Source organism: Sinohyriopsis cumingii, chromosome 18 (genome assembly GCF_028554795.1).
Source record: "Sinohyriopsis cumingii isolate HCF-2022 chromosome 18, ASM2855479v2, whole genome shotgun sequence".
Lineage (NCBI taxonomy): Eukaryota > Metazoa > Mollusca > Bivalvia > Unionida > Unionidae > Sinohyriopsis > Sinohyriopsis cumingii.
This window is the reverse complement of record NC_142978.1, coordinates 74466936-74487935: the sequence shown is the minus strand read 5'-3', so window position 1 is coordinate 74487935 and position 21000 is coordinate 74466936. Positions and strand designations below refer to the sequence as shown.

General features: G+C 33.6%; 2 protein-coding genes across 4 annotated transcripts in view; one reads left to right on the top strand and one right to left on the bottom strand.

Annotated features, from left to right (window-relative positions):
- LOC149776991 (uncharacterized) overlaps positions 1-761 on the bottom strand; it is a 102728-nt gene extending 101967 nt beyond the window's left edge. For both annotated transcript variants that reach the window (XM_089941737.1, XM_089941731.1), the window contains exon 1: positions 504-761. The gene's annotated coding sequence lies outside the window, so the exon portion shown is untranslated. The remainder of the gene's footprint in view (positions 1-503) is intronic.
- LOC149776990 (5-taurinomethyluridine-[tRNA] synthase subunit MTO1, mitochondrial-like) overlaps positions 1-21000 on the top strand; it is a 281547-nt gene that overhangs the window by 175499 nt on the left and 85048 nt on the right. The gene's annotated exons all lie outside the window — the stretch shown is intronic.

The following is a 21000-nucleotide window of genomic DNA, read 5'->3' as shown; positions in this document are numbered from 1 at the left end:
GTCTACTTCTCCTAATTGGATGGTCATATCCAGATACATTATATCAAGTTCAAGGTCAAAAGAAATTACAAAGATTTTTATAGCATAATCACCTTGTGACATGTTCATTTCAGACATTTAAAAATATAATTTTGTTTACCAGACTTGATTTGTGTTTCAAGAATATTTTGAGATCATTTCAATCCTAAGAAATTAAAAAGATAAATGAAGGGAAGACACAAACTTCATATGGATTACTACAAATTCTTTTTGGCCAGTAGGGTGTCATTCCCTTCAAGGAATAATTTATTTTTTATGGACTTGTCAATGTTTGCTTATCAAACTTGCATGCAAGTTATCAGAGGTGAGTCTGGGAAAATAAACTACTGATGACAAATGTTTGTTAGTAAGAAAAAGTCACAACTCTGATATGGTTTTATGTATAGTTTCTGAAGATTGCATTGCCACTAAATCTAAAAGGTCAGAAAGAATTCAAAAGATACAAGTAGAATCAAATTACTTACCACAATGATATATATTGAAATATTCCTCAAAGATTCTTCTCTCTAAAGGTTTTATTTTAAGATCCAAGGAGATGGTTTAAGCACATGCATGCACACTGTTTCCTTCTCCACCACCTTAAGTAGGGAGGGGGATTATTATAGTGTTATTCAGATTCCAAAGTGGAGATTTTCTCTGCTGCTGCTGATGCTGATACCATACCTCACAACCTGTCAGCCTCAGCAACGCTTGTGAGACAACTCTTTTCTCCCATCACTCATGGTAGCTGCCTTCATACACTAATGCAGCTGTTAATAGACTCCAAGACAGCATTGACTGCAGAACAAGTAGCAACTGTTATTACAAAGTAGTTGCAATCAAAGTACTAAAGCTACTGAATCAGGTAAGCCGCTGCTTTTTTTTCATCACCTGACAACATTTTTAGCTGATCAGTATTACCTACAGATACTTTCAAAAACATTTTCTTAATGTATAAAGACCTTCCTAGGCTTTGATGCTTTACAGTATAACATTTACTTGCACATTTTTACAGTCTGTTACACTTTCCTGCTGTAGTGACCTTAGTAACATGACATTGTTACATTTTAGGTCAGGCTTTGTTGATGTAAATTAATTCTGAAGACATATTTTAATCTGAAGATCAACTAAGCAAAACAGAATGTGAGATGTTCTTTCAGGACAGCTTGAATTGCATTGATGCTGAAAGGAAAGGTCAGTTCTGTTGTTGCATAAAACTCATTATTTATAATGCATACTTGATTAACAATGTTGGTATGGGATATTTGGATAATCTGACATTAAAATTGGTTCCCAGTACGGTCATTTAAAAAATATGTCAATTCATATTACCATGCTTCTTCATTAGGAGAGGATAACTAATCTGCTACTGCCAAGTCCTCTCCAGAACAGGCAACTGTATGTAAAGAAAAACAAATATAGTAAACTACAAAAAAACTGGACACTTGAAACCAAACATTGTGTCCATTCATGCAGGAGACCAGCACACAGAAGTTTTGTTATTATTGGTAAAGCCTCATTGAGACTAAAATATGAGGTCAGTCTGCAAAAATGGCAGGCTGTGATGCATTTGGATCATGCTATCATTTAACATTAATCTTCATTCATTATATACCAATGTTTCACCTAATAATTTTTTTTCTCTTTCTCTTAATTATTTCTCTTTTCAGTCAAACAATTCATTGAATAACTACAAAATTATTTTTTTCTATAAATTTCTTTCTCCAGAAATTTAGTCCCTTTTGTTGTTAAGTAAATATTGACAATTCTTTACACAACTGGCCATCATTGACTTCATCCTTTAAACTCGATAGATAAGTAATAGACTTTTAATATTTTAACTGCCAAATTTGTTATGTTAATTGAAATAAATTACCATCTGAAAATTTTGGTTGCCTTGAGCGATTTTGGCAATTGGTAGAGCCGACATAGAAAATCAGTATATGCAAGTCATCATTACATTTATTTATGTAATTAAAGTGCACTGAAATTTTTTTCCACACATTTATTGATTTTTCCCTATACATGTAAACTCACATGATGATTAAAAAACATGCCATGGGGGTGTACACAGGTCATTATTTTGGGGGGCATAGTTAAAAGAGAGATTGCAGAAAGACCCCTAGTCCCATGTTCCAGGTCCAACACTAGGAGCTGATCTATGAAGGTTTCACTTTATAGATTGTATTGTATCATAATCAATTCTTGGTTCCCAAACTACTGTGAAACATGCTGTAGTGACCATTCTTCCTGCTGCTGCAAATCTGAAGACCAACTGCACAAAAGATCAGTACAGAATTTTTCCCTGAATGATTGTCATACACAGGCATGTATATTTTGGTGTAGATTCTGTAGGGTCTACCCTATGGGGATGGTGAAAGGGAGCTAACTTTGTTATTACATAAATCCATAATTGGTTAAGTTTTTGCATTTAACTCATGACTACTTTGTTATTTGCCCATATTTATATTATGGTGTATTCCTCTAGACCTCTGCCATAAAAGTAGGTCACTGTGACAAATCAGATATTAATTGACATAAAAGTAGAGCACTCTGACAATTCACTTTAGTTAATGTTCATACTAAAGTTAATTTCTTAAACACAATTTTATGTGGAAGTCATTGTACTAAAAGGAGAATGTCATCTCATCAAGTTCTAAACCTTTGCCACAAAATTAGGTTACTTTGACTTTCATTAAGTTATTTATATGCAGTTTTTATGTTACTTTCTCAGGCACTTTTCAAGGATGTTTAATGAAACTCACTTAAGAGATGCATCTCAATAAGCAACAAAAAAGACATTGCCTATTTAGGATATTGTTTTATGAATAAATATATACTTTCATAAAGACCACACCGATGGCAGAAAATAGATCATTGCTTTGTTTCTTTTTTTCATGCTTCTATGACTGGCTTGTTTTGGTGGTAATTTTTTTAGGAACTGTTGATGGTGTAGTTTGGTTGGTATTGCACACTTACCACTTAAGTTAATGAGCATGAGATATTTCGTGTTTCAATGACCTAGGTAAATTTGTTAAGTTGATTCCTCACATACTGTTCATTATTCATTATCTCAGACTTTCAATTTCAGAAATTTGCAGAGGTTTACCTTTCTAGGGATCAACCATTTTAATTTTCTTGAGGGGGTCTGATTTTTTTTGTTCTAGGTTATTATTTTTTTCTTTTTAAATCAAGAAATATTATTTTTTTTCAACTATGAAGAATATAATAGGTTAGTTTTTTCAATAAGTCAGAGCAAGACTATATTTTTCAAGCTGTTTTAAGGGCTAGAGTTTTTTTGGGTTAAAAATCACATGCCTCTATACCTCCACAAAAAGTGTCCAAACAACAGAGGTCAAGCCATATATTAAATAATCTATTTTATGCATAACACTCATGGTTATAATAGCTGTTTCAATTACATGGATACATTCATCTGCAGAACTGTTCAAACAAATTACTTTGTGTTACATAATTTAGACCTGTCATTACATGGTTGGCTGACAAACAGTTCTTAATAAAGTTACTCTATAATCTCTTTGGCTGCATCAAATGTTAATTGTTTTTAGATATAATTGGTTCTGTTTTCACGAAATGAGAACAAGACTATTTTTATACAATTCTTTTATAAAAAAAATCCCATGTGGTTGTCCATCTGCAAACATGAAATGATCAGTGCCTAAGGTCTCTATTATTTTTGGGTCCAAACATCAGAGAGGTCAATGTCATCTAGCTATAATCTGTTTTCTTCATGTCAACTCATGTTTGTAATGGCTGTTGCAGAAGGCAGTCTTTGTAATTTACAATTTCTTCCAGAGATACATGCATCTGCAGAACTGTTCACTAAATTACTTTGCATCACATAATTTAGAATTGTCATTACACAGATGGCTGTCAAACACCATTACAACTTAAGAATTTACAGCATTATAACATTGCATTGTAAATGAAACACTAAAGCAGGTTTCTTCATTAACTGCAAGATGTGTAAAATCTTTAATAAAAGATTGAGATCTTTTTGTGTTTTTTTTTTCCAACTGTGTTATTCCTGTAAAATAACAGAACAATTAATATCCTTGCTTTTAAGTTATAATAATAATGGTTATTGACTGAGTATTGAAAAATACTGGGCCCTCATTTATGTGGCATTTTCTGCCAGATGACCTTGACTTAGTTTTCAATACTTAGCTGATAACCTATACTTATTGTGCAGCTCAAAAATATGGCCAGAAAGATAGATGGACATAAAGGACATCACAACATTACACACCTTGGCAGGCATGTAATAACTTGCAAAACATGACTAACAAAAACACGATCAACCTTTACACTTTCCATCTACAGCTACACTGTACATTTTTTTCTAGATGTCTAATTATTGGCTGACAGACAATATTGTATGACATTCAATACAGTTTGTACTGGATTACAATTTTATGTTAACCTCATTCAAAAACGTCCATGTAATTTACCATTGATTGTGCTATGTGTACTTTTTGGGGCATGTAAATAATGACCTTTACAAGGAAGATGGATATATTCGGCTCCAAAGAAAGTGAATAATTTCATTTAAAGAAATGTGTAATTAAATTCTAAATAATGACAATCATTACTGAAATAGTTCTGAATGCGTAAATATCCTGTGTGATTTTTATTATAGAAATCACTTGCCACCTATTTTCAGTATTTTCATAAATTAAATATATTTTATATTTTTTCCTTGCAAGTTAAATCATTGGATGTATTCAGATTTTTAAAAATTTCATTGGGTGATAGATATTTTCATTGGGTGATAGATATTTTCATTGGATGAGGGCTAAATCTACTGGTGTCAGGTAGAAAGGGTTTGTCTGCATCTGATGGCCATAAGATTTGTATGTACTCAATGTTCCACGTTTCTGTTGCCCTTTTTATTTAGCCGTAACCAAAGTTGGTTCATCGAATGTGGGCATATGTTTACCATATAAAAAAGTGGTGAATATGTTTGCTTAACTACAATCAATACCACTGGGTATTGACCCATAGCAACAATGTTACATTCATGCGACTATTGATGTAGTATAAAATAATTTTAATGCTTTACCACAGACCTTGATAGACCACAGATCTTGACCAAACTTTGAATTTATTTTGCTTTTATGCTGGGGAAGAAGTTATTTTATTTTGGGATCAAAAGGTCAAAGATCAAAGTCACAATGATTAAAAGTAAAAACTCACAATAACTTTAATTAGTGCTCACATACCCTGACTAACATGAATGGTGCAAAGTCAAAAGTCAGGGTAATTCAGTTAAGATAAATGGTTTCTCACAAAAACTTAAATACTAGACAAGATGCTGTGATGAAACATTTTGGATGGCTTATGCTAGGTGTATGATGCCACCTGTTGATTTTTGGGTCAAATGCAAATATTCAAGTTCATGACAAGTTAAATAAGGACAACATGGGATTCACAGTTTACTCATTCAAGTTCATGACAAGTTAAATAAGGACAACATGGAATTCACAGTTTACTTGTTCAAGTTCATGGCAAGTTAAATAAGGACAACATGGGATTCACAGTTTACTCATTCAAGTTCATGACAAGTTAAATAAGGACAACATGGGATTCACAGTTTACTCATTCAAGTTCATGACAAGTTAAATAAGGACAACATGGGATTCACAGTTTACTTGTTCAAGTTCATGACAAGTTAAATAAGGACAACATGGGATTCACAGTTTACTCATTCAAGTTCATGACAAGTTAAATAAGGACAACATGGGATTCACAGTTTACTCATTCAAGTTCATGACAAGTTAAATAAGGACAACATGGAATTCACAGTTTACTTGTTCAAGTTCATGGCAAGTTAAATAAGGACAACATGGAATTCACAGTTTACTTGTTCAAGTTCATGGCAAGTTAAATAAGGACAACATGGGATTCACAGTTTACTCATTCAAGTTCATGACAAGTTAAATAAGGACAACATGGGATTCACAGTTTACTTGTTCAAGTTCATGACAAGTTAAATAAGGACAACATGGGATTCACAGTTTACTCTCAGATTGTCAAGCTGTAGATGTCTTGCACATGGAGCAGGAAATGAAACTATTGATTTTGGGACAAAAGGTTCAAGCAAGGGAAGGGGATTCTGTAAAATATCTTTAATTACATACCACAGAATGACAATTAACTTTCAAGAGGGCATGTTGATATGAGAAGGGAATAGCCTACATATGTTGGGTTAGACTGCTTGAAGAACAAGGTCACCATGATCAAATTAAAGATAGTAGCTTTATAAACCAGCTTCGTTAAACAACAGTCACAAGTGAGATACTTCTTGGGCAATGGTGGAACATATTTCCTGTTGGGGTGATTGTTGAAGGTCAAGGTAGCCAAGATCCTGTGTTCAGTATAGTCCATAGTCAGCCATAACCTACTAGTGCTATTTTTTTACAACCATGAAACCTTTGCTGTACTTTTGCCTATATACAGGACCATGAAACCTTAGCAATACCCTACTTGTTTCTATATACAGACCATGAAACATTAGCTATACCCTACTTGCACCTATATGCAAGATCATGAAATGTTAGCCATACCCTACTTGTGCCTGTATACAGGATGATGAAACATTATCCATTCCCTACTTGTGCCTAAATACAGGATCATGAAATGTTAGCCATACCCTACTTGCACCTATATACAAGATCATGAAATGTTAGCCATACACTACTTGTGCCTGTATACAGGACGCTGAAACATTAGCCATTCCCTACTTGTGCCTAAATACAGGATCATGAAATGTTAGCCATACCCTACTTGCACCTATATACAAGATCATGAAATGTTAGCCATACACTACTTGTGCCTGTATACAGGACGATAAAACATTAGCCATTCCCTACTTGTGCCTAAATACAGGATCATGAAATGTTAGCCATACCCTACATGTGCCTGTATTACAGGACTGAAACTTTAGGTGGCTCTCTACAGTTTCATATTTTGCATAGGGTTTGAATTTTAAGGAAAAATAATTTCCCTGGCTTTCATTGCTGGTTGTACTATCTATTTAAAAAAGACCATGTATATCTTAGGCATAGTTCAAAGAACCTCTAATTCCCTTTACTTTGGTGTATGATTGATGGGTATAATATGGGTTATAGAATATACAGCTTTGCCTTACTCCAGATGTGCACCTTTCATAAAACTGCTAGCTCCAATTGGTCATTTTCACTTCCTGAACTTCAGAGGTAAATGGTATAAAAAAGAGCTGATAACTTATTTTACATTTTATATATTTGGTAATTCATTCATTGCACTTTCAGAAGCTGGTATTGTCTAGTCTGGCAAAATTCATTTTCCCTATTTTAATAGCTGCTATGGATAGTGTACTTCAGACTAATTCAGGCTGATTTTTTTTAGTAAAAGGGAGCAGTCATTTTATTTAGCAGTGTGCTTAAATCATGTACAATTGACAAAAGTACAATATCCAAAGAAATGTCAGCCACATTACATTAAAGTAGCATGGAGGTATGCCATCATTCTCTCCACAGTGCATGTTTTAAATGCAAACAACTTCACCTTACATACATCACTCTCTCAAAAATATATGATAACTGGTGGTCGCCCCCTTAGCCATACACTACTAGTGCCATACAGAAGACAATGAAACATTAGCCATTCCCTACTTGTGCCTACATACAGGACCATGAAACATAAGCAATACCCTGCTAGTGCCCAGGATCATGAAACATTAGCCATACCCTGCTAGTGCCCAGGATCATGAATCGTAAGCAATACCCTGCTAGTGCCCAGGATCATGAAACATTAGCCATACCATACTTCCACATATATACATGACCATGAAACATTAGCCATACCCTATTTGTGCCTGTATACAGGACCATGAAACATTATCCATAAACTATTAGTGCCAATTTACAGGACCATGAAACATTATCCATAAACTATTAGTGCCAATTTACAGAACCATGAAACATTATCCATAAACTATTAGTGCCAATTTACAGGACCATGAAACATTAGCCATATCTTGTGTAGACCTATATACAACTCACCCCAACTTACACAAAAGATGCAGTCCCAAGAGTGATTGCACAACTTGTTACTCAAAACTTTTGGTTTCACTTCTTTAATTATCATGGAAAAATATGTAATTCAGTTAACTATACCCCTAATACATTTATTTTAGCCATTTGCAAATTCTAATTTATTTTTATTTAGACAAATAATTAACTATTTTTTTTAGTCTTAACTAAAAGAATTAAATTTCTAAAAATCCTTTTGAAATTGTATTAATGTGAAATTCACCTTAGTGAATTCTTATGAAATTGTATTAATGTGAAATTCACCTTAGTGAAAGCATGCAAATCAGCAGATTCCTGTACAGGACCATGAAACTTTAGCCATTCTCTACTAGAACCAATATACAGGACCATGAAACATTAGCCATTCGCTACATAAATCAGTATACAGGACCATGAAACATTAGCCATTCCTTACATGAACCAATATACAGGACCATGAAACATTAGTCATGCCCAACATGAACCAATATACAGGACCATGAAACATTAGCCATTCCCTACATAAACCAATATACAGGACCGTGAAACATTAGCCATTTCCTACATAAACCAATACATTACCGTGAAACATTAGCCATTTCCTACATAAACCAATATACAGAACCGTGAAACATTAGCCATTCCCTACATAAACCAATATACAGGACCGTGAAACATTAGCCATTCCCTACATAAACCAATATACAGGACTGTGAAACATTAGCCATTCCCTACATAAACCAATATACAGGACCATGAAACATTAGCCATTCCCTACATAAACCAATATACAGGACCATGAAACATTAGGCATTCCCTACATAAACCAATATACAGGACCGTGAAACATTAGCCATTCCCTACATAAACCAATATACAGACCATGAAACATTAGCCATTCCCTACATAAACCAATATACAGGACTGTGAAACATTAGCCATTCCCTACATAAACCAATATACAGGACCATGAAACATTAGCCATTCCCTACATGAACCAATATACAGGACCGTGAAACATTAGCCATTCCCTACATAAACCAATATACAGGACCATGAAACATTAGCCATTCCCTACATGAACCAATATACAGGACTGTGAAACATTAGCCATTCCCTACATGAACCAATATACAGGGCCATGAAACATTAGCCATTCCCTACATAAACCAATATACAGGACCATGAAACATTAGCCATTCCCTACATAAACCAATATACAGGACCATGAAACATTAGCCATTCCCTACATAAACCAATATACAGGACCATGAAACATTAGCCATTCCCTACATGAACCAATATACAGGACTGTGAAACATTAGCCATTCCCTACATAAACCAATATACAGGGCCATGAAACATTAGCCATTCCCTACATAAACCAATATACAGGACCATGAAACATTAGCCATTCCCTACATAAACCAATATACAGGACCATGAAACATTAGCCATTCCCTACATAAACCAATATACAGGACCATGAAACATTAGCCATTCCCTACATGAACCAATATACAGGACTGTGAAACATTAGCCATTCCCTACATAAACCAATATACAGGGCCATGAAACATTAGCCATTCCCTACATAAACCAATATACAGGACCATGAAACATTAGCCATTCCCTACATAAACCAATATACAGGACCATGAAACATTAGCCATTCCCTACATAAACCAATATACAGGACCATGAAACATTAGCCATTCCCTACATAAACCAATATGCAGGACCATGAAACATTAGTCATGCCCAACATGAACCAATATACAGGACCATGAAACATTAGCCATACATGCTAGTGCTTATATGGAAAAACACTGGATGGGCATATAATGTATTTTTGGACCATTACTCTTTCTGCTGTACAACATGATTTACGGAATCACATTGAGCTATCCACCAGCATGTTGGCACATGACAGAACTTTGTATAACACTGGATCAAGAGGCCATGAGATTAGCATTAAATTAAATCAAGATTTGGTTGAAATAAATAACTGGTGTGAGCACAGTGGTGTGAAGATAAATGCAGCCAAATCAAAGGCAATGATCATAGGTTGTTGAGCAGGAGTAAAAAAGATTACCGGTATTTCAAAATAATGATAAAAGGAATGGATATACAACAGTCTGAAAATAAAAAAACTACTTGGCATCACCATAGACAATATCTTGTGCTGGAAAAATCAGGTTGATGAAGTCATTAAAAAACTTAAGTCACTGCTTTATCTCTTGAACAGAATAAAATTTCCCTCAAGAACAGGATAAGATATTCTACAATGCATATATAATGCCACACCTAGAATATTGTTTTCCTGTCTGGAGTATTAATATGCAGAAAGATCAAGAAAGATTGCTGAAATTTCAGAAAAGAGCAGCTAGAGTTATTCTTGATGCTGATTTAGATAAACCATCAAGAAATCTTTTTAAAACTAAAGTGGCTTCCATGTCAGCAGAGAACTCAGTTTCAAAAAGGTTTACTAATCTGTAAATCCTTACGTGGATTGGCTTCTGATTATCTTAATATAACTTTAAATTTTGAAAAAGTTAACATGTATGAAATAAGATCTTTAAATTTTGAAAAAGTTAATATGTATGAAATAAGATCTTTAAATTTTGAAAAAGTTAATATGTATGAAATAAGATCTTTAGATTTTGAAAAAGTGAATATGTATGAAATAAGATCTTTAAATTTGAAAAGTTAATATGTATGAAATAAGATCTTTAAATTTTGAAAAAGTGAATATGTATGAAATAAGATCTTTAAATTTGAAAAAGTTAATATGTATGAAATAAGATCTTTAAATTTTGAAAAAGTTAATATGTATGAAATAAGATCTTTAAATTTTGAAAATTTTAATATGTATGAAATGTATGAAATGAGATCTTTAAATTTTGAAAAAGTTAATATGTATGAAATAAGATCTTTAAATTTTGAAAAAGTGAATATGTATGAAATAAGATCTTTAAGTTTTGAAAAAGTTAATATGTATGAAATAAGATCTTTAAATTTTGAAAAAGTTAATATGTATGAAATAAGATCTTTAAATTTTGAAAAAGTTAATATGTATGAAATGAGATCTTTAAATTTTGAAAAAGTTAATATGTATGAAATGAGATCTTTAAGTTTTGAAAAAGTTAATATGTATGAAATAAGATCTTTAAATTTTGAAAAAGTTAATATGTATGAAATAAGATCTTTAAATTTTGAAAAAGTTAATATGTATGAAATAAGATCTTTAAATTTTGAAAAAGTGAATATGTATGAAATAAGATCTTCAAATTTGAAAAAGTTAATATGTATGAAATAAGATCTTTAGATTTTGAAAAAGTTAATATGTATGAAATAAGATCTTTAAATTTTGAAAAATGTAATATGTATGAAATGTATGAAATGAGATCTTTAAATTTTGAAAAAGTTAATATGTATGAAATAAGATCTTTAAATTTTGAAAAATTTAATATGTATGAAATGTATGAAATGAGATCTTTAAATTTTGAAAAAGTTAATATGTATGAAATGAGATCTTTAAATTTTGAAAAAGTTAATATGTATGAAATAAGATGTTTAAATTTTGAAAAAGTTAATATGTATGAAATAAGATCTATCTCAAACAACAATTTATATTAACCTAGACCAGTTTTATAAGAAGAGTTTTGCTTTTTCAGGAGCCAAAATATGGAATTCCATACCACCTTATATTAGTCAGCTGACTTATGCCAAACTTTCAAAAAGCTTCTTAGTCAAGATCTACTGAGACAATTATCATTTGTATGATTTGTTTAATTCTGAACTACTGCTTCATAAAACATTGTTATATCATGTACTCACCTATAACGTTTACAGATGTTCACTCTTAGTATTTGTATGAATCCGGTACATCCTTAAAGCCTTGTGCATATCTTATTGTAGCAGTATATCAGTTGTCTAGTTTTTAATAGTATTTGTTGTCTAAAGACAACTCATCTCATAAAAATTGTGCATTACATATATATATATATACACCACTCCCTCGATAACTCGCGCACATCGGGGTCCAGAAACATCGATCGCACTATAAGTGAGGCGCGAGTTACTGAGGGACCTATAAAATAAGTCCAAAACCAATAAAGTGATTGACGACATAACGGAAAAATGGGGGGGGGGGTAGGCAGTTTATACTGTTGAATACTCACTTTATAATCATTCTGATATTAACTGTTAATAAATATCTCTTCATAACGGTGTACTTTATTATTTCCTCATAGGACAACATTAATTTCAGGATAAATTACAGTATATTGAGGCGACCATCGAAAACATTATTCCACGTGGTTTCCGTTCGCTTAACATGTGTACCACTTCACACCTTGTGTACTACGTCACTAATTTTTATGTTGAATTGGACACATTCTAGTTTTATTGTTTGATCCAAATTAGACGTTTTTTTATATACAAAAGATCGACTCTTTTCGAGAAAGTGTCGATCGAACGATAGATAGATAAATTTGAATGCGATAGAAGTAAAATAAAAAAACAAAAAAACCAACAGTTAATCAGTACTAGCATATTTAATTGGTCTACAAATTTAAAACAATGTAAATTAGAACAAGTTAATACTTGTCATTTGTGCCACGCTTGACAAATATCCATTCACTTTTTGAAAAAATCAGTAAAAAATTTTTTGTGTGTGTTACTCCTTGGTTTCTCTGCCACCGAGCAAAATCCCTCAGATTTCTCAACTGCATGAGCTTTACATAAGCAACATTTTGGGTCTCCAGCCACCTGATGGCAATATCAAAATATTTGATTGCTTCCTGTGCAGAGGGGTGGGGTGCAACATCTGCGTCTACATCACTTTCAACACTTGTGTTATTCCAGTTAGAATCATCTTCTGCTGAAAATTTGTTCGCTATAAAAATAATTATAGTTTCATCTGAGATGTATTCGGCAGTGGGGCAATCATTGTCAGCACAAATCCACTCCTCCATATCATCAAGAGAAACGCCCATCTCAGGACCATGAGTCTGTACTAATTTCTCCCAAACAGCCTCAGCATTAATGACATCAGTTTCACTGAAACATTAGAAGTTACTATCATCGTCGTTGTCTCTGTTACTGTTTTGCTTTACGTCAAAGGCAGCTCCAATACCCTTAATCCAGCACCTGAGGTCTCTTGTAATCGATTTTTTTTTTAATGCAACAAACACTTCCCCAAGTTGTTGATCAAAACAAAGCCGGCATGTACATGTAATTAGGTTCTCACAGAAGTACTCACGGGTTTCGATGTGACGGTCGATTGACTCTTTTCAATGAACAGAATATATTGTGATTATAATGTTTACACTGAAACGGAATTAAAGGATTAGAACGTGACTTTCACGCAGGAAGACGTTTAATTGGTGTTTATTTCATTCTCTGTTGCCACCTGTTAGCATTTACCAGAAGTTTTCATTGATCGCTATTTCACCAGACTGTTTATTTACAGTATACTGACAACTATTTATCATAAAAACTTACATAATATATGAAATCTTTAAACAGAGGTCTCGCTAGGTTTTAAAACTGGGTCTTTCTGTCTCTGAGTTCAATCACTAAATATCAGTACATTTTCTCACTCAGCCGCCAGTCAAAGCCTTTGAACTAGCTGCCTAGCTGTTGCATCATGTTCTTTTTCTTTTTTTAAAGTACTCTTATAAAATGGCAACAGTTTATCAAAGAGTCTTTCAGTCACTGAATTCTGTCATTGTAAATATCAGCACAGTTAACTGATCAACACATTTTCCCACAAAGCAGGTGGCTGAAACAGGACTGGCAAATCTTTGAATTTTCCTGTGCACCTATTACATGTGTACGGAGGACTCCCGCCTTTTTCTGCTTCCCAGATCAAAAATTGGCGTAATTAAGCGTTTTCGAGATCTCTGAAATTAATTCTTCTTTAGAACTTGCAAATCTCAAAATATGGATTATATTTCTACGGGCATTAATCACCATTTTCGATGATAAAACGTGCAATGTATCAAGGTTTAATTTATCAGTTCTTGTCGTAATTTTTTCATGTTCAGCATATTTTAAAGATATTTTAAATACATTTTCTCTGGAAAAAATCGGGAGCCAAGATGGACACCGCGTTATAAGCGGGATCATGAGTTATCCGGGCGCGAGTTATCGAGTGAGCGATATATATATATATATATATATATATATATATATATATATATATATATATATATATACATAATACTGTAGGAGGCCCCATGGAAAATTAGTCCAGTCATCAAATGAGTTTATTAAAGTCATTATTATTATTATTATTATTATTATTATTATCATCATCATCATCATCATTATTATTATTATTATTATTATTATTATTATTATTATTATTTTGGGTGCTCTTTTATTTCTGCCTACATGTATTTGCAGAAAGTCATATCCAGCCACTTGTCAGCTCAAAGTTGATTGTTGGACTTTCAAAAGCAGATGTCATATGATCTATTCCTGTCAGAGGATACAATATATTTAAGATGTAAAAACTATATCGTCCACCTGGTTTGTATTGGTGACAAAATAAAATTTGGGTGGGGCATGTTATGAGAAACACAATTCTCTCCATTTGTATAGAAACCAGTTAGAGGCTCCAAATGACTGAAATTTGGATACATCCTATAGTAACCTGAACTCACTGATAGATGTGAAAAGGATGAGTAGAAGACAACAGATGTTTCAATTCCTAGATGTATGCCTTGGGTTGAAGGTTAGGGTGGAATGAGATGTTACAAAGAAATGGAGGGAAGAAAGTGGCTGATTCAGCAGCTAAGACCTCACATTTGTTTTCTTTGAAGTTCTAAAGATATAGCATTCTTTTTTTTTTACCCTATACCTTAAAAAATATAAGTAGAATGGTTAAGGTTATTACAGGAACGTTTTTGTACTTCCTAACCATTATGCTTTCAGATGTTCAGTTGATAAGTTCAAAACAATTCCTTATTTTTTTAGTTGTGAAATAGAACCCAGGAGTATTTTGTTTGTAATGATCTAAAGCATTTTGGCAAAAATTCCAAATACCTGCAGTCATTTCTCCACACACATTTTCCCCTAATGACAAAACAATAATGCCAGGAGTGCTTGTGCTGCATCATTTGTTAATGGATATATTTCCACTTGATCTACAATTATCTCCCTCAAACTTTGCCAAGTGGTCTCCCTTGATCACTCCTTCTTCCCAAACCATTATTTAGAGATGAATTGTAGATAAAGAGTGGATGATAAATACTATTATCACATACCATGCATTTGATAGGTGTCTAGTATTACTTGTACTTTCCCATCCACATATTTGTTAAACAGAAAATTGGCTCTTGCTAAATGCCTGCCATTAGGTGCAGCATATCATGTTATTGTGTTGCCAATCCAAATATTTATCAGTCCACCCATCTGTCCATTTCCTTTTTTGTTTCCACACAGTAACTCTAAATTTTCCATAATTTTCTGTTATCAGACTTTAGCCATTTGATTTTTATTCTTTGAAAACTCAAGATCATGCTCATGTGAACTAAAATGACAGCTGTTGTCTTAACAATGATGTTACTTGTTTATTAGATACATTGACCAAACTGTAAATGGCTTGCATTTGAGGTAAGAAAAATACCTATTGATTTTAGGGTCAAAGGTCAAGGTCACAGTGACTCAAGAAGAAAAATGGTTTCCAAATGATATCTTGATTTCTTCATCATGTACTTTGACCAGACTTTGCGGATGGCTTGCATTTGAGACAAGGAAATCACCCATTTGTTTTAGGGTCAGAAGGTCATGGTTACAGAGACTAAAAGGAGGAAAAAGATTTCCACAAAACTACATCAGTTTTGTATCACATGCATTGACTGAACTTTGGGAATCGATTGCATTTGAGACAAATATACACTTACGGCACCTTTTCATATTGGAGTCAGTAAGTCAAAGGTCAAGGTCACCAAGACTATGCCATAACAACCATTAGTTTAGCACAGGCATGTCCATCCTGCATGCGGCCCAGTCCTTCACATAGTGCAGCCTACTAACACATAGGCAGGCCTTTTAAAAATATGCATTTCAATTAATATCCCTGATTAATGGTAAGGAACTGTCCTTACTCATGTAGCCCACGACCTTAAGCATTTAATCTGTTTTGGACCCCAGTCCAAAAAGGCTGGATATCCCTGGTTTAGCACATGTGATAATGTAACTTAAAATGCCTGCTGACATTATTGACAATTGAAGAAGCTTGTTTCTTTAAATATTGCTAGCTGCATAGAGCACAAGTTAGATGGTATCCACATCTTTAAGTACTTTAGTAACTGACCAACAGAGAGGTCTTTACAATAAAAGGTATACTAATACTGTTTACCACATGGCAGATGTATGATTTACCACTTGTGGTACTGATGTTTTTGCACTATGTTTCAAAACAGTTCAGCAAACTGGAAAATAGGAATAAAACATCAGTTTGCTATGTTTATTTATCATGTCTGACCATATGTTCCAAGCATCTTTCTCTATGGCAAATGTCTCCAGTATATCAATATCCTTATCTAGCTGGGTCATGTTATAAAATCTGATTTAATATCAGTAATACATTACCTGTCACTTTTGCAAAGCTTACTCTTTCCGAGACAGAAATTACCATCATCAGTATGAACAAAATTCATTCTTCTACAGGGTGGCTTCCAGAGATTTTTGGAAAGTCAAAAGGTTGAACACAGCAGATCCAGTGTGTCACCCCAATAGTCTTCAGCTTTTCAAGATAATCACCATTTCTAAAGTTATTCACTCTAGTGCTCGACAGAAATTGTCTTCACATTGTGAACTATGTGAATCAGACATTTAAATATATTTATCCTATTTCTTGAGTGTTATAATTATAATCATGTTATTTCCAGTATTTTAGTTGTTGATATCATCTTGTGCTTGACATCAGTTATTGGTGATGTTTTATTTCCTTTAATAAAAGCAACAGGTAAGCAACAGGTAAAGTACTAATATCATTACTTTTCATTGACTAGCTATTACTCCCTTGCAATGCACATGCATTATAATCATCTTAGTGATTATTTTTCTTGTTTTGAGGAATTCATTTTCAGCAAAGGTAAAGGTAAAGCAGAGTGCAAGGACATGAGAGCCTGAACAAATTCTCAGGACTCATACCCTGCCTGCCATACATGTACAAATTGCAAATGGACAGACAATGACATATAATCTGCCATATAATCCTATTTAATTCCAGTGTGATGTTGTGTCATCCATGTACCACTGGCTCTGGTCACATGAGAGCAGAAGAACCAATAAGGAGATGAGTTAAGGGCCTCAAAGGAGACAAGTCTTTTAAGAGACACATAAGGTCCACAGACCCTTAAGTTGGGGGAGGAATAACACCCTGTCCAATCCCACAAGGCAGAGATTAAGTTATGCACCCACCATTATGGAGGAACATCATCCTCATCAAGTCCACATTTTGGAGATGACCATGAATGAGTCCATGAGGAAGGAACAACACTGTCTCACAGAACAAATGTTGTAAATGGCAACTGGATCAAGCCATCCTGGAAGGAAAGAGTTACAATCCAGTTCTAAAGGATCATAGGAAGGGTTGTCCTACATATCAGTCACCAGACCAAACAATCTATCTGCTATGACAGGTTTTCAAGCAAAGTTGCCAAGTGCATTGTTCAGGCCAGTTGACGCTCCATGTTTAGGGTTTATGATGCCAAATGGTGCAGTGGGAAACATGTTAGTCTTTGCTGTCCCTCTATGAGTACAGTGGCTGATTTTCTTTTCCTTTTTTTTAATAGAGGCAGTGCTCATTCTCTACTATTAAGGGGTATAGGGCAACCCTATCCAACACACTCAAATATTCAAAACTCTAAGCCATAGGTTAAGATCCTCATATTGCTAAACGTATCAGGTAGTTGGACTGCCCAATCTATTGGATAAGGTTGTCTGTGGTTCAGTGGCAATTATGAGTTGGTGTCTATCCCTTGCCAACCAGGTTTCTTAGGAGAAAACCAGCTTCCATTGGTAGTCCATTTAAGGCTACATTTCCATTTGGCAGTTTCTAAAGGGAGAATAAAGGGTAGAAAGTGTCTTTTCCTTCTCGAAAATGGTTCTGCTGTCTTTTCGGCTTCCATTTTTTCAAGGTAGATCATCAAGAGAGTTTCTCATTCCCTTAGTGAGAGGGAGCTTTAATTCATGAACAGTGCTACCTTATGATATGATCCATAATGTTAGAGTTTGATAGGCCCTATCTAACTCTTTCATCTTTGGAGGAAGTAGTGAAAGACAGTGTCACACTACCTTCTCTTCCTACTGCCTTTTTTCTTTGGTACACCTGAACAAAAGGTATGTCTTTTGTAGGCCTATAGTCCTAGCACCAGGTGGGTATCATCTTATAGTAGTGGATACTTCTGCTGTAAGGATGAGTACTGCCATGTTCATCTGTTGGCATATTTGTTTTCAGGTCATCAATGTCCCACTGACTTGGCAAATTATGCTATGCAATAGTGACGGGTAACATATTACTGATATTAAAATGTCCTGGGGGGGATAAATATAATTTTAATGATCTAATAATTACCTGTCACTATTGCCAGTTTCACCTTTCCCACCCAGTTCAGATGTTCCACAAATAGTCTGCATCCATGAAAATGATTACTACTGTGTATGAGCCTGTATCATGAGGTGACAGACTGGATCTCTATTCTACTTCTTAGACTTTACAAAATTCTCTGGAAATCACCCTTTGGGAGGATAATTCTATTCATATGGATGAGGGTAATTTCCATCCCAGAAAGTGTAAGCTATGCAACAAAGACAGGTAAGTATTAAGCATTAAAAGCAATTGTACCCATTCCTCATGGAAGACTTAATTATATCTATTGACAATGATGTGACGAGATAAAACAAGATTTTGTATATTTAAGTGGACATTTTTGTACAGAAATTTTAAACCCTGTTATAATTAACTTCCAGCTTAAAATTATTTATTAGGCCACAAGTTAGATTACTGCCATAAAACTAATTGCATCACCCTCTCTATATAAAGTGATGATGATGATGATGACGATGATTATTATTATTATTATTATTATTGTTGTTGTTGCTGTATTTGTTGTTGTTATTATAACAGTCTACATTGGTTATTAGGCTTATATAAATGATGCAGTTGTACTGCAATGTTTGAAAATTCATCTCTTCCTCAATGTAATACATTAATTTGGGTTCATTACTGCTGTGTGCATTATGTACAGAACTGCAGTTTAGTGAGAACAGCATTACACAACAAACTATGGTATAGTGAGAACAGCATTACACAACAAACTATGGTATAGTGAGAACAGCATTACACAACAAACTATGGTATAGTGAGAACAGTATTACACAACAAACTATGGTATAGTGAGAACAGCATTACACAACAAACTATGGTATAATGAGAACAGCATTACACAACAAACTATGGCATAGTGAGAACAGTATTTTATATTGAACCCTGGTAAAGCAAGAATGATTAAAATTTTACAGAAAAAGATTATAAAGAAATAACACTAAGCTTGATGTTGTTTTCTTTCAGCCCATATTTATTGTATATTGCATTAATTTTGGTCATTGGATCCATAGTTGTACAGTGTTATATATAGAATCATGTTATAATGAAGCACATTATAATGAGAGAGCTGAAACATTATTTTGAGCCTTGAAGAATTATTGCAAAAATGTGTTTTCTGTGCATTCATAAATATTACAAAGTGAGAATAATAGATCTGTGTAAACTTAGATTAATGATGAACATGTAAATGCATCTATTATAGCAACTTGGAAAAATGTACTACATAAATGTTGGAGATAAAACTTGTGTCAATGCCAATAAGCAATTTTTAAGAAAGTCTTTCAGTTTGTATCTTATGGGTGTTTTCTAACATAAAGATATGTATTTTAATTTCGTATCTAAACATTTGAACTAATAATTTCTTTTATTTATTCATGGACTTTGATGAGTCTGAAATAAAGATTTCTTAACTTACCATATAATTTCCAATAGATTTTTTAAGTACAAACAGATGGTGGAGTTGTAATAATTGTTCTAATTCCATTTCTTTCATATTTAAACATGATCTGTATATTTAAAAAAATGTATTTTTAATGCTTCCAACTGCTAAAGTTGAAGAGTGCCTGTTGTTTTGCATTTTTCTCAGTTAGTTTGCAATGTCATCCTGAACCTGCTATAGCACACAAAAACTTGATTTGATGCATTACATCAATTTTACCGGGGGGGGGGGGGGGAGTGTCCTTGACATTTTTGAACATTTGAACAAAAAAGTTTTTAGCAGTTTTTGCCCCAAAAAACACTTGCAGAAAACAAATGAAATCTTGTAGGCATATTTATGTACACATGTAGATGACCCTATTAGATTTGCAGATTATTACAGCAATTTTTATTTTTGTTTTTACATTTCTGATCTTTTAGACCAGGCCTTTGACAATACAGTCAAACCTGTCTTGTAAGACTACTCCTTTTGACAACAAAAAGTGGTCTCTCAAGACAGATGGTCCCTCATAACAAGTTTGTGCACACATACTGGTTTTAAAGAATGCATCAGTTTTAAGATGGAAAATATCCACAATTGTTGCATATCTATTGTTGTCATTTTTCATAGTTCTTGTCAAAATTTTGTAATCATTTCATCTCAAGTAATTTTGTATAGCAATAAAGATATATATACAACCAGTTACAGGTTTTATTTTAGGCATTAAAAAGTCCCCAGAAAATAAAGAATAAAGATTGTTATGGTAGATTACAGACTGACTGAATCAAGTGCATCCTGAGCTTACTGAATTGAGCATGCACATTGCCAAAGAAGCATTAGATGATCCATTTCATTGGCTG